This window comes from Spea bombifrons, chromosome 5 (assembly GCF_027358695.1).
Source record: "Spea bombifrons isolate aSpeBom1 chromosome 5, aSpeBom1.2.pri, whole genome shotgun sequence".
Taxonomy (NCBI): Eukaryota; Metazoa; Chordata; class Amphibia; order Anura; family Pelobatidae; genus Spea; species Spea bombifrons.
In genome coordinates, this window is record NC_071091.1 from 106,932,060 (window position 1) to 106,944,387 (window position 12,328).

Sequence of the window (12,328 nt, forward strand, 5' to 3'; positions counted from 1 at the left end):
TAATAAAAAAAATTGGCTGGAATTAAGACATACTGATTTTTAATGATAGAAAACTTGATGTAAATGATGTAAAACGATAAAATGTATATCCTTTAGGTTGGCCGTAAACGTAGGAAGAGTTTTGACGATTAGAGTTCGATCACCGAGGTGTCCACAGCGCTAACATAGATTTACGCACACGTGCGATCCCTAAATCAGCTCGGTAATAACCGTATATCTCGGTCTCTAATTGCAGGATCCTCACTGGGAGACGGAAACGTCCTTTAACCGTTATTAATGACCTCTGTATTGAAATATAAGGAAAGGCCCATACATCCTGCTTGTCAATAAATGTAAATCGATAGGAGTCCTGTTCTCGACGGGAAATTATCGCCCATGTTAAGAACGCCTTGGAACGAGGAATCAAACGTCTCCGAGCGGCGTGAAGAACGGCCCTTGACGCGGAGAAGTTATTGATAAGCTGCTGCTTTGGACAACTCTCTGATTAGGTCAAGCGATAAATTATTGTCTTTGTTTGGGGGTCTCGTAATTTGTTTTGTGATTGCTTTACAAGGAGACCCAACGGCAAACTGATGTTCACGACAATAGTTTTATGGAAATATGAATAATAGGTGTTTGATCTGGAAAAAAATATGGAGAATTAAGATTTCTGAACTGGGCCTTATCCTTGTTTCATAGGCAAATTCCATGATATTGAATATAAAAAAATAGGTAAAGAATTTTTTCATTGAAAATGGGGGAAATGGGAAAAGTTCAGTGGTTTAGTGAAAAAAAGGATTCAGAATAGTTTCTAAATAGTGTAATTGAGTCCACAATATAAGTAATGGAAGAGGGGCATCTTATGAGGATATGTGAGTAACAGAATGGGGAGAAACAAACAGAAAGAAAGGCAAATAACCAGATAATTATGTAGATGGGTTGATATGTGCAGATTTGCGTATATTTATTTATTTTATATTGTGAAAAGTGTTTAAAGAGGGGCCAAGTGCACGGTTTAGAAATTCTGGAAAGATTAAAGGATATCTCTGAGGTTTCTATTTATCAGTAGTTTTTTTAATTTCAATTGGATACACTAAATTAAAAAAAAAAACTGTGTGATACAATATTATATTTATGTTTGGGTTTTTTCGGTGGGAAAAGAAAGAAGGAAAGGAAAACAGGAAGGAAGAAAGAGAGAGAAACGAGAAAGAGAATGAATGAAAGAAAAATAGATAGAATGAGAAAAAGATTATAGAGAGAGAAAAAGGAGACAGAGAGAGAGAAAGAAAGAAAGAAAAGAAAAAAGAAAAGAGAGAGAGAGAAGGTAAAAAGGAATAGAGAGGAAAGATATAAAAAAAGAGAACGAGAGAGAGACAGAGGCAGGGAAAAAGCAAGAATGGAAGAATGAAAGTGAGAACAAAAGAATGAAATTACTGAGAAAGAAAGAAATAGATGGGGAGAAAGAAAGAAGGAAAGAGAAAGAATTAATTAATTCCGAGTCCTTGTTGAATGGGAAAAGTAAACCAGTTAAATTTGCCCACTTACATGTAATGCCTGTCGCCCTTACATCACACAGCCAGTGATAAAATGCCGTCATTCTACAAAGAGTTTTTTTTCTGTCCAGGCACTCAGTCATTATTAAATAACGAGCCGGCTTTCATCTCATCGTGTGATATGTTCAAATTAACGTACAGGGTGGAAAAAAAAAAATTATACTGCAGATCACAGGCTGATACACGCTGTTCTCGTGACCTGAAAATCCCTTTAATCTGGTATTTTCATAGTGAAATGTACAGCCTGCAGAAAACGGATGGTCTTCCGATGGTACGCCATAGTACTTATTCAAAATAGGACTGTGTGGGGGGCTTGGGTGTATAGTTATGGAGAGCGCTGGGTGTATAGCGAGAGATGTCAGTAGCAGAAGAGGAGATGGTCATGATGCTTTATGGATCACTGGTCAGACGTTGATATCTGGATACAGTAATGGAGACCCCATCTCCGTGTCAGGGTCTTACCTCCTGTACCTGGGTGCACTACCATGGCAGAATCAGATTCCACCCCATGCCTTTCAACGTCACCCCTGTTGCACAATCCTCCCCCCGGCTCTCCCAGGCATATACGGTACTTTGACTTCTTTTATTCTACACTTTCGTGCGCTGGTTGAGGTGTGGTTGGATCCAATGGAGGCAATATGTTTATTCTTTGGGTGCACTTGTACCAATTCTGGTTTCCCCAGTGCTTGCCCTTGGCTTGCCATTGACTTAGCTCGATCTGCCCTGACCTTTTTTGTCTGACTTTTGACTTCAAGTTTAGATTTGCCCTTAGCACTTTGTGGTCCCTGTAGACTCAATGACTGGGGAGTGTGACTTTCATGGAATGAAGTTGTCTCAGAGAGGGTCAGACCAACTTAGATCGGGTGCTGTGTATGTGTGTGTGTTAGCATGAGTGCGTATGTGTGTCAGCAAAATCCTGAATGTGTGTGATAGTGTGAGTGTGTACATTTGTATAAGTTCTTTAAGTGCCCATTTAGAAGGTATGAGATAGGCATATAGCTCCTGAAGAAAAGGCCAGGTATCTTGTAAAGTTTGAGATCTTCCAGCAGCTGGATAATGGGCAGACTAGAATGACCAAACAGTAAGTGCTGTTGGATGTGGTTTATTGGCTTTCATGACGTAAGGAGGGTGAAAACAGTTGCTCATATTCTAAAAATGATGGAAAGATTTTATCTTGAAGGCTAATGAGGGAACGTCTATTAGGTGCTTCATGGCAAACATGACCTTTCAGTAAGTAGAGTCATCGTGTTTATTGTGACATCAGCTACATTATATATTAATAGGTCCTGATCCACCTTTTCAGATGATGGAAGATACGTAGAACAGCTTCCCAGCAGAGGTGGTAGAGGGTAATACAGTGAGGGTATTAAACATGCATGGGATAGACATACGGCTCCTGAATCTAAGACGAGACCAACGACTGATTAAGGTTTGAGTTGTTACAGCAGGAAAAACGGGCAGACTAGACGGGGGCCGGATGGGGCTGATCAGCTGGCAAATTCTATGTTTCTGTGTTTCTATTACCTATTTCTTCATGGCTTTTGGTCTTTGAAATTGGACATGTTGGCTACACAACGCTCATACGCGGGAACGTTACACGGTCATTAGTAGAGAAGGGGCCCAAGGCTATGAAACTGTTGCAAAATAGACATTAGGTGTTTCAAAGCCAGTCTAAAAAATATGTGTATGTTAACCGGGCGAAGCTCAAATCTCCCGGCTAACGTATGGTCTTCAATACATCATCCGCGGGATACAATCTTCTGTCATATTCCAGGGACATTTAATTAAACTTCTGTATAATTTATCTTTAACCCTATAAAATGAACTGTCATATTGTATCGAGATATAACTCTGGCAGTCGTAAAGTCCTGGTTCTGCGGTGGAGATTTAGATCATATAATAAAGTGTCATACTATTAGGGTAGATGGTTGGAGAAACATTCGATATTTTCCAGGAAATAATGTCCGTTCCATGGCTTAAGGAGGCAGATGATAAATGGTTAAGGCACATCCTTCTACTTATTCCGATGCCTCATTTGTAAGAGTGAGTAACAGGGTGTCTCGGGCTCATTAATTACACTTATTTCTCTGCAATTTAAAAAAAAGGTACCCAGAAACTAATATTTTGAGAAAATACCTCCCAACGTTTCAGATCTCCAGGTGAGGTTGGAGGCAACAATTTAATTCCTGCTGTTTCTATACACATTATCGGGGCTTTTAGGGCTGTAGAACCCTGCGATACCCTCATACCCAGCAAACATTCCGAGCTCATAGAAAAGAGGGGGCATCAGGGGAGGAAAGAGGGGCAACAAGAGATGAAAAGGGGGTACTGGGAAGTTGGGGGTAAATTGTGTACAGTTTTGGGTAACAAAGATTTACATAGTCTATGATTGTCATATGACTGCTCTCCTCCCCGTAGTGTCCCGGACCGGCCTTTCTAATAACTGTTGGGGACACCTGTTCCCACACATGATACTCAGAATTCTCAAAGAGTCTTAAGCTCTTTGTGTCCCATTACAATGAATCCGGGGAGACAACACTAGGACTAACTGAAGAGTAAGGGTTCACTATTCAGCCTGTTGGTTAAGATCAACTGTAGTACCGGGGAAAAATATATGGAAAAACATGGTCCTCTGACCTGAAGATTCCAGGTCCCTTGAAGGCCGAGGTGTCCCTGAACCCCAAGGGAGGTCTATCCTAGTTGTGCTTTCGTGTTTTGACGTGGTGAGGGGTACGCCGGTCACTTCATGTTGCTGGTAGGAGCATAGAACCGCTTGGATCCATCAACTACATTTTTCCCCCACATTTTTTTGAGTTGGCCTCTGGGCTGGGGGTGTTTTTTTTGTTTCCCCCCCCCCAATTCTCTCATGTATTGAACAGTTTTCTCTGGGCACCTGTGCCTAATATTTAGTACAATTTTGGAATTTTTTGAAATGTTTTTTTTTTGTTTTTTGAAAGGCCATATCAATAATTCGCACGAAGATAAAAATCACAGGCTGTTGTGAGTACTGAAAAGGCCATAGTAGCGCTCGGTCCTAAAGACTCTACTTTTGGGTGGGGGGAGACTGGCTAAAATGTTCGACCTTGATGAATCCATTGGTTTCCTTCTTCGGAGAGAACCAAAAAAGACCAGGCCCTTTGGACAGGGAGGGAAGGGGTTGCATATCTCTTTTGCGGTCCCACAAGAGGAAGACAGAGGACCATGACTCGCCCTACGGGGAATTTGGACCTATGGACTTCATGTCGTGTTCTTCACGTGAAGTACTGCACCAAGGGCTTCAAAAAAATATTTTGGGGTGAAGGTGCCAACGTCTGATTAATGTCGCAGGGGGGGGACTTAACAGCATACATGTGGCACCATCTGATGCAAGAATGCAAGGGTGAGGAGAGGGTATCTGGTTCCTGAATCCAAGACGAGGCCAACACATGATTAAGGTTTGAGTCTTTACAGCAGGAGAAAAAAAAAGCCAGACTAGACGGGGGCCGAATGGGGCCGATCTGCCGGCAGGTTCTATGCTTCTATGAGATTGGAGGCAGAACTGAGAAAAAAAGTACTTCCATACTGAAAGCTGAGGCTAAAATCCTAATGTTCCCAAAGCATTCATTAGAACGTTGGGTGGTCACGGAAGAAACCTCTTTGGGCGAGAAGATTCCTTTTTTTTGCGTCATACAAATTTTGACCTTCTGTAATTTCAAATTTCTACAAGCTTCTAGGAGGATCAACACAGTGTGCGATCATTATTTTTGTTCTTTTTTTTTTTTCCTTTTCTTTTTTTTTTTTTTAATGTCTGGGCTACTTTACATCAGAAAGCGTTATGTGAGCGCTGCAAATTACCATTGCTGTCAGTACAGGTGGGTGGTTTGGCGTGGATAAAAAAAGTGTGGGAAGCACTTAAAGTGCTGAAAAGAAATTTGAAAGGACTCGGGAACCTTTGAAACAAAATAAAAAAAAAAAAAAAAAAAAAAGAGTTTCTCAAATGAACGTTTCAAGAGAAAAAAAAAAAAGGAATCATGGAGTCTTGCGACGTTAATGAACAGACCTAATCAGGAGCAAGAGGATATTATTATATTATTATTATAGCATGAAATCAATGGTTTCTTTGCTATTGAAATGATTTAGATTGCAAGCTCTATGCAGACCTGGATGTTGCCTGGGTTGTAATGGGAAGAGTCACAGTTTGGAGCCGACTTCTTGATATTTTCCTCTGATTTAATGATATGTGAGCGTCCCGGTGTCCCTCCCCCTGCTATATCACAGCTGGAATCCCTGCTTGAATACAGGTGACTTCATTCAGAATATTTCAGCAACCGGATCTGTGTGATGGACTATTAAGGGGTTAATATTTGAAGAGCCTCAAGGTCAGCTGTATTTTTTCTTTCCGACTCAAGAACAGAGGCAAAAAGTTCCTTTCTAGTCTTGTGTGTTTTCCACCTTTTGGAAACCTCCCACGAGAACTCTTGATACTACAGAAGTAGCATTGAAAAGTAAAATACGAGCTTGGTGACATCATGAAGAAGGCAGCAGTTCTATACATGTCCGCAATGTAAAGTTTATCACGTGTGACATCACTGACCTTAGAAAACTCTTTTTTGTTCTGCCAAAGTTTTGAAGAGGTGGTGTTTAGCATGAATGGAATACGAGTGAAAGTTTTCACCCAACTCTAGAGGCTCAGCTAATAAATTCACTAGAAGTCTTTAAATATGGACTGGATGATTTTTATCATAGAAGAATATACAGGGATATAACGGGTTATAAGGACGGGATTAGTTATACGGGGGAGAGTATATAATATATAATATGAGGAATATACAGGATATAACGGGTTATAAGGACGGGATTAGTTATACGGCCGGAGAGTATATAATATATAATATGAGGAATATACAGGATGTAACAGGTTATAAGGACGGGATTAGTTATACGGGGGAGAGTATATAATATATAATATGAGGAATATACAGGATATAACGGGTTATAAGGACGGGATTAGTTATACGGGGGAGAGTATATAATATATAATATGAGGAATATACAGGATATAACGGGTTATAAGGACGGGATTAGTTACACGGCCGGAGAGTATATAATATATAATATGAGGAATATACAGGGATATAACGGGTTATAAGGACGGGATTAGTTATACGGGGGAGAGTATATAATATATAATATGAGGAATATACAGGGATATAACGGGTTATAAGGACGGGATTAGTTATACGGCCGGAGAGTATATAATATATAATATGAGGAATATACAGGATATAACGGGTTATAAGGACGGGATTAGTTATACGGGGGAGAGTATATAATATATAATATGAGGAATATACAGGGATATAACGGGTTATAAGGACGGGATTAGTTATACGGGGGGAGTATATAATATATAATATGAGGAATATACAGGATATAACGGGTTATAAGGATGGGATTAGTTATACGGGGGGAGTATATAATATATAATATGAGGAATATACAGGATATAACGGGTTATAAGGACGGGATTAGTTATACGGGGGGAGAGTATATAATATATAATATGAGGAATATACAGGATATAACGGGTTATAAGGACGGGATTAGTTATACGGCCGGAGAGTATATAATATATAATATGAGGAATATACAGGATATAACGGGTTATAAGGACGGGATTAGTTATACGGGGGGGGAGAGTATATAATATATAATATGAGGAATATACAGGATATAACGGGTTATAAGGACGGGATTAGTTATACGGCCGGAGAGTATATAATATATAATATGAGGAATATACAGGGATATAACGGGTTATAAGGACGGGATTAGTTATACGGCCGGAGAGTATATAATATATGATATGAGGAATATACAGGGATATAACGGGTTATAAGGACGGGATTAGTTATACGGCCGGAGAGTATATAATATATGATATGAGGAATATACAGGGATATAACGGGTTATAAGGACGGGATTAGTTATACGGGGGGAGAGTATATAATATATAATATGAGGAATATACAGGATATAACGGGTTATAAGGACGGGATTAGTTATACGGCCGGAGAGTATATAATATGAGGAATATACAGGATATAACGGGTTATAAGGACGGGATTAGTTATACGCCGGAGAGTATATAATATATAATATGATGAATATACAGGATATAACGAGTTATAAGGATGGGATTAGTTATACGGGGGGAGAGTATATAATATATAATATGAGGAATATACAGACATATAACGGGTTATAAGGACGGGATTAGTTATACGGCCGGAGAGTATATAATATGAGGAATATACAGGATATAACGGGTTATAAGGACGGGATTAGTTATACGCCGGAGAGTATATAATATATAATATGATGAATATACAGGATATAACGAGTTATAAGGATGGGATTAGTTATACGGGGGGAGAGTATATAATATATAATATGAGGAATATACAGACATATAACGGGTTATAAGGACGGGATTAGTTATACGGGGGAGAGTTATATACTCTCCCCCGTATAACTAATCCCGTCCTTATAACCCTTATAATGTTATATCCCTGTATATTCCTCATATTATATATTATATATATATAATATGAGGAATATACAGGGATATAACGGGTTATAAGGACAGGATTAGTTATACGGCCGGAGAGTATATAATATATAATATGAGGAATATACAGGATATAACGGGTTATAAGGACTGGATTAGTTATACGGCCGGAGAGTATATAATATATAATATGAGGAATATACAGGATATATAACGGGTTATAAGGACAGGATTAGTTAAACTGGGGAGAGTATATAATATATAATATGAGGAATATACAGGATATAACGGGTTATAAGGACGGGATTAGTTATACGGCCGGAGAGTATATAATATATAATATGAGGAATATACAGGATATAACGGGTTATAAGGACGGGATTAGTTATACGGGGGAGAGTATATAATATATAATATGAGGAATATACAGGGATATAACGGGTTATAAGGACGGGATTAGTTATACGGCCGGAGAGTATATAATATATAATATGAGGAATATACAGGATATAACGGGTTATAAGGACGGGATTAGTTATACGGGGGAGAGTATATAATATATAATATGAGGAATATACAGGGATATAACGGGTTATAAGGAAGGGATTAGTTATACGGGGGGAGAGTATATAATATATAATATGAGGAATATACAGGATATAACGGGTTATAAGGACGGGATTAGTTATACGGGGGGAGAGTATATAATATATAATATGAGGAATATACAGGATATAACGGGTTATAAGGACGGGATTAGTTATACGGCCGGAGAGTATATAATATATAATATGAGGAATATACAGGATATACCGGTTATAAGGACGGGATTAGTTATACGGCCGGAGAGTATATAATATATAATATGAGGAATATACAGGATATAATGGGTTATAAGGACGGGATTAGTTATACGGGGGGAGAGTATATAATATATAATATGAGGAATATACAGGATATAACGGGTTATAAGGACGGGATTAGTTATACGGCCGGAGAGTATATAATATATAATATGAGGAATATACAGGGATATAACGGGTTATAAGGACGGGATTAGTTATACGGGGGAGAGTATATAATATATAATATGAGGAATATACAGGATATAACGGGTTATAAGGACGGGATAGGTTATACGGGCTGGAGAATATAACTAGTTTTAATGTGTTGGTCCAGTGAGAAATCAGACACCATTTTGGAATGTTTCCCTTTTTTGGGGAATTTTTTTTCCTTTGTACAGGATCAAACGCACGGGTGAACTTGACATGTTTCTTTTCAACCTATGTTACTATTTTACTCAAGAAGTATCTAATTCAGTGGCAACAGTTGCCCTACAATCATGTATGATCTCAGCCCAGATACACGGGACATTTCTTGGAACAGTTGACAAATACCCTCTGTTGAGCTTTCCATGTGAGAGTTTGTGGACATATGTGTGCCACGTGTGTGTTAGTTACTGGGTGGGGGGGACAATGTATCAATGTAAAAAACAAGACGGCTTTCCCCGATTATGAAGATACATTTTGTGTGGCTTCATGCTAGCACATATTATATTTTATACGCCAGCGAGGGTTAATTTGAGTTGCATTTAGGCTCCTTTAGACATCTTTGTTTTAAAATCTATAAAAACACGTCCTTATTTTCTACGTACTCCATCGCCATTACATTTATTTGTATAGCGCCAGCAGATTCCGTAGCGCTGTTACAAAGAGGACACTGAAAATACTTAACAAAGATCATTTAAAGTGGAAATGTATAGATAGATAGATATGGATATAGATATTCTTATATATAAATTGATTAATGCAGTATCACTTTGCGTCATGGACGTTATTAAATATGCCTCCCGGGAGGGTAAGATTTTTTTTGTAGACGTCTGACTTATGCGCATGTTAAATTGATGGCCATCTTTGTTGCTAGCGAATGCTCTAGAATTCCTGGAATTTGACAAATGACCCTTATTGCTATGAAATAATCACCCATTATCTGTAATCAGGTGCAGTCGCCGATGTTATCAGAGGCTGGTGATATTTTATGCAACCTTTTCACTTTTTTTCCCCGAGAAAGTTTCCCAATAGTAATATATCATCGCACGTTTTAATAAAGAGAAAATACAAATTCTGATCGTCCGGGGTAGATAGCGGATGGTAATTAAGCGGTATAAATTAAACCGAAGGAAAGATAAATGGGAGACCCGAAAATATCAAAATACCGATAATCCTTCATACTAATGATAATTATCGGACTGAAAATTATTTTAATGGCCAGCGCTGAAAAGAATTCGGTATTTGGAAGCCGTTGGATTGATCATATATAATAATGTAGACGAGGTCATCCGGTTTTGTGGTTCTAATGCTTTTTCCTGTAAACATGCGCGGCCAACGCTGATTGGTTTTTAACATTTTTCATCTAGGAAAAACATACATCTGACAGCAGATAGGCCCCATTCGGCCCCCGTCTAGTCTGCCTGTTTCTCCTGCTGTAAAGACTCAAACCTTAATCAGTCGTTGGTCTCGTCTTAGATTCAGGAGCCGTATGTCTATCCCATGCATGTTTAAATCCCCTCGCTAAATTAGCCTCTACCACATCCACCGGGAGGCTGGTCCATTTATCTACCACGCTCTTAGTAAAGTGAAACTTCTTTACATTCCATCTCAGGCTCTCACCCTCTGGTTTTAGAGTATGGCTTCTAACATTTCTCTGCAGAACATTAACAGTTGTGTTTCAATTATATAAGGGTTTATAATGTAACATATTACTGGGAAGACTTAATTGTCATGTGACATAAACGTGGCCACCGATGGGCTGCTGCCATAGTAACTAGAAAAATATTCTTAAACGTTTGTGTTTTTATGTGTGATTAAACGTTCAGCGTACAACGGCAGAACCTCTATGATTTACTTAATAAACAAACCAGAAATGGAAAATAATGCTTATCGAAGAGTAACACGAAATTTAGGGGTCAGGCTTGTTCTCTGGAGTCAGAGAATTCTAGAAGATTCTGCAGGCCAGCTATGACTTAGGATCCTCATAGATTCTTCCCGTTCTTTATAAGTGTTGCGTCTACACAAAATAGGTGAAACCACTAAATTCTACAGAAATAACGGAATTTAGGAAAGCTTGGAATGTGGAGATACAGATACAAACAGAGTGATTAAGGAAAGCAGACTAGATGGACCAGTTATCCCCATAGGGATTATCCTTCCTTCTCCCCATGGCCACCGGGAACATGAAACTTTAACCACCAGGCAGGACTAGCAACTGACACAGCAGGAATCATAGCTCTGCAAGGCCTCGGCAGCACTATAGGGCAGGGCAGGGCAGGGCAGGGCAGGGCAGGGCAGGGCAGGGCAGGGCAGGGCAGGGCAGGGCAGGGCAGGGCAGGGCAGGGCAGGGCAGGGCAGGGCAGGGCAGGGCAGGGCAGGGCAGGGCAGGGCAGGGCAGGGCAGGGCAGGGCCCCAATAACAAGACAAGGCTTGCATCAAGGCAAAACAGGCACTCACTTTGTTGAAGACGCAATCACCACCAGCCTCCAAGAGCTTTTCAATAAGGTGGTGGTGAGCTACAACCAGCATGCATCACACCATATGTAAAACAATATGCAGATCATATGCAAATTAGCTATAACAGCACTCAAAAAGCACATGAACACCACCCTGCCATCAGAACCAATAATACTGGTCAGACAGGCAGGAGGATATAGAGAGTGCTGGCTCTCTCACTGTTGCCACCCTGTACCCCTAATCAGATACAGGGTGACTTAAACATAAATCCAAGCAAAGGAACCAGATATTGCACTGTAATTCATGTCCACTGTCACCTGCTGGAAGTATGTAATGCACTTCAGTGGTCCATCGTTTATCGGGGGAATACAGCCTCCGCCCAAGTCACGGAGGCTTCAGCGACAGTTCCTTCCTGTTGTTATTATCGACATATCCATTCTAGGCCCATCTAGATGTCTAGCTCTTATAAGAGTCCATACCGTACTTGGTCCCCAACTTTGTTTTGTTTTACCCTCATGAACATGGCCACCATCAGAAACCTTGGGACTCATTACCAACCTATCTTTACCTATCCATCGTGCAAGTCAACATGCAAGCTTATGTCTAGGAGAAAGGATATTCTAATAGAAAGAAAAAGATCCCATGTAGGGTTTAAAATTTCTACACTGCACTAAGCCAGGGTACAAAGAATGTAAATAGTAGGTAAAGAGTTAGACAGAGGAACCAGATTAATGTAGAAG